The sequence below is a fragment of the Austrofundulus limnaeus genome, unplaced genomic scaffold (assembly GCF_001266775.1).
Source record: "Austrofundulus limnaeus strain Quisiro unplaced genomic scaffold, Austrofundulus_limnaeus-1.0 Scaffold241, whole genome shotgun sequence".
NCBI lineage: Eukaryota > Metazoa > Chordata > Actinopteri > Cyprinodontiformes > Rivulidae > Austrofundulus > Austrofundulus limnaeus.
Genome location: NW_013952643.1, coordinates 142,426 through 146,564, shown reverse-complemented (window position 1 = coordinate 146,564; position 4,139 = coordinate 142,426).

The window sequence follows — 4,139 nt, the reverse complement described above, 5'->3', positions numbered from 1 at the left end:
GGGGGGGGGGGGGGGGGCAGAGGGCACAGATATTGGAAGTGGGGGGGTCCTCCTACTTGACTCTGCTGCAAAATGGATGGATAGATGGATGGATGTTTTACTGGGAAGGAGATCAGTGGCCTGTTTGGACCTACATTTACAGAATAATGTACTTAATAAAAAAAACATTGTGGACAAGTGTGTGGTACCACAATTTAATTATTCACCTTGTATCTTACATGCCTATAAAATAAACATTTTCCCAGAAAAATTAAATAAAATAAAAAATGAAAGAGGACATGTTAAAACACTGTTTAGTCAAAATTAAACATGAAACCAAAGTTAACTACAACTGGCCCTTCGAGGGGGCCACCATAATGCTCATGTGGCCCTCGGTGAAAATGAGTTTGACACCCCTGCTCTATAGAATGATTTACCTGTATTAGCTTTGTATTGAGACCTAATAGAGTGCTGTATGAACGGGTAAATGAGGACACAGATTGTAGAGTGAAGCACTTTGAGCATCCTGGTTGGATAGAAAGGAGCTATACACGTACAGTCCATTTACCATTGCATATAGCATTTATTTTGTTTTTTTTTAAAGAAATGAATAAACTTTATAAACAAAATAAACAAAAATAAATACCATCTTCAGCAGCGTTAACAGCATAAGCAGTGTTAGCAGTTGCTTTTGTCTCAGGATAATGGCATCACAACAAAAGCAGCGCACCAACAGCAAACACTGTTTTCCTTTCCAAAATAAATGTAAACTTCAACATTTAACCATAACATTTAAGATTTCAATTTTAGATTTAGATTTAGGATTCAACAAATAGGCATTTAACTTTTAAATTGAACATTTAGTTTAAAAAAACAGACAGGGAGCCCTATAGGAAAAACACTTCTCTGGGAGAGCTGCATCACTCCAACAGCAGATTGCAGAACTGGATTTATATTTTTTAAATAAAAACTGTTCAAAGCTGAGATGAATGCCATTGAATGTATTAGTTTTAGTTGAAACAGTTTTAAGCCACAGGACAGGATTCCTTTGGGAATTTCAGCTATTCTAAAATGTCTGCTGTATAAAATGGAAACTCTGGCCTGACAGGGCCACAGCCAAAATCTGATCAATGTTTGTCACCAAATAAGTCTGCAGGAACATATTCCATACTCCAGTGTTTTTRCAGAGTCCACACAGACAGGGCAGAGTAAAGGAGGATTACAGGCTTGTTAACACATACCACTGTGGTAAGAATTTTCCATTCACCCAGATTATTTTCAGGTTTTTAACAGTTTATTTTAATCGATTTTCCAGCATGRAAAACAACAAATTACTGGGTCGAAACTATACATACACAGCTCAAATGCAAACTTACATTAACTTAAATTAAGCTGAAGATTCTTGAAGGTCTTTTAACTTTATAAGACCAAGACCTATTAAATTCCCATAAGTGATCATGACTGACTGCAGGTGGTAGTTTCACTTTGTCAGCATGTAAATGATATATTTTTCAACTCAGTCATGTTTTACAATGATTTCGAACAGCCCAGAGAAACACTGGAAACCGAGAGACTAAGATACTGCAAGTGCTTTATTCACAATTTTGAGTATAGTAAACATGTCTAACAAAGTTGAGTCAGATCTTCTGGTCAAGTTCTTCTTCACTGAAATGTTTTATCTTTTATCCAAAAGACTTCTTTTGTCTGAGGTGTTGCAGGTAAATGCGGCCTTATAAGCAGTACCCTCACATAGTGGGTCAGCCAGTTTGCCAGTGACACCCAAAACTGGTTGTTCACATGACAATGTCAGCCTAATTATCGATCATTAGGGCCCTGATTGTCACCTGTTGTTCACAAAGGGCTGTTGGGCTGGGGACAACTGGACATAGAAACCTCCACCCCTGTTCAATGACAGGCGGTTTCTCAGATCAGAAGTTGACTGTGGTTAAGGCCGGCATCACACTACAAGATAATCATGGCGATTTTTGCCCTTCCGACAATCTTAAGGAAGTCCAGATTAACATGATGGCTCTGAAGATAATCATAGCAGACATTCCCACCGTGGGTGGTGAGTTAAGAGTGATCTAGTCGGCTCGGAAGGACGTCGGGACCGATCCGACCTCAAATCGGGGATATTCAACGTTTGATTTTTTTGGCCCGATATCACAGTGTGTGTAGTGTTCACCCGAGCTCACAGCCTGTTGAATGAGACGTGTATCAAATCAGAAAGCGAGATGACGTAAACACCGAGGGGATTCCAAATACAGAAGACAAAATACTGTCATCACTCACCAGAAAGTCCGCTGGATGTTAAAATGGAATTGTTTTTCCTCTGGTAAAAATTGTCCACAAACGATCAACATTGTTTCCTCCTCGTCACAAATGTTTATTTACTCTGAACTCGTCAGATTTTTCCTCCGACATCTGAATTCTCGCGAAATTTCAGGAAGTCTTGCGCGATTTAAAATCTGACATTTGAATGTTCATGAATGAAGTATCTTTTCGTGTGTGGTGTGTTGTCTCTTGCCATGTGGCTGTACACCACACACTGCAGGACCAAACCTGGTATATTCATGATTTTTTTATCCTCACCTRTGGGCTCAGTCTTTGAAAATCTGCCGACTGTTTTAAAATCTTGTAGCGTGACACAGCTGTAATTGGTTCCGCCCTGCCACTCAAGAGCTGCAAGAAACTTTTAGTCAAAGGAAAAAAAACTCCAGAATCTCCACACACTCGTTAGACTGGCCAATGTTCAGAACAATGGGAAAATCTTGGTCTGCCAAGGTCTAGAAAAAGAGCAAAACCGATGCCTCCAAGTGTTTCTAAAGTGGTTGGGATTTTCAGGAACCACCAAAGCTCTGGTCTGCCATAAACTGAAACCGTTAGAACAMCAGAATCCCTGCCTACAGTGAAACCAGTCCATCAGCAGGAACTGAAAGGACCTAGAAAGAAGCTCCTGCTCCATAAGTCACATTTTTTTATGGACTGAAACCTGCAGCTGTCCACATGGACACAACAAATGTCTTCTGGAGAAAGGTTTGATGTTCAAATGAGACAAAGGTTGAGCGGTYTGGTCACAATGACAAGAAGTATGTTTGGAGGACCAACTGTCAGGCATGGTGGYGGGTGAGGGTGGGGCCATGGACATTCTGACTCCTGGCATCGTAAACAAGCTCTAGGCAAAAATGAGAAAAAGAAAATAAGTCTCCATTCAGAGAGTACAAAGGCTCAGAGAGCATTATTTCTGTGACAATAATTCTTTAATGGCATTGTACTTGTAATTATAATGGAGAATTGTGCTCTCATCAAAAACACACGTAGTTCTTGTGATGTTGGAGGATGAATCACTGACTTTGTGTAAGTCTCACATCATTTAGGGGGGCSACAATGACAAACAGACAGCTCTGATCTGTTGTATGTCTGATGGATATTACACTGGACTGACATTAAACTTCTCTAACTGCTTGTATACATGTCAGGGTTTGATGATAGAAAAATAATGTTTTTTTATGTAGAAAATTGGATGAGAYATTTTAGAAGAAAGAAAATTCAATGAAACAAGAATGTATCAAACATAAGTCACTGGGTGAATTAAAACCGTAGTGGTATTGAAGAAATGCACATGGATCAGTACTGACTGAGTAATCATGATTTTTGTGTTGGTTAAGGATACAATAGCTGTGGTGGCCATCTTCAATCATCAGCAGAACTGCTTGCAGACCGAGTCCCAACTCGCAGTGCTAGAGACTGAGTGCTGAAAGCACGGCAATCCTTCATATTGGTCAGGCAGCCAGGAAATGGCCTGAATAGCCACTGATGCTGTTTTGCAGAACACCAGGAGACCACCAAGCYAATCTGYAGAAATCCAGTGATCAGAATCCAAATAAATATCCAGAACAGAGCARAACAGAGGTCCCACCTTTGACATGTCCTCYCATGGAAAAGAAATTTGTTCCAAAAATTTATTAAGAGACCAGCAAACCAAATCCATAAAAAYAAATCCATAATTTTCTGTTTTTGGATGAAAACGTAGAGGAGGCTCCGAGCAGCAAAGCAGGGAAAGATAAGGGAAGGCAGGAGAGAGGGAAAAAGTGTCTCTGGCTACGTTCACACTGCAGGCAAATATGACCCAAATCCAATTTTTTTGCCCCATCTGACTC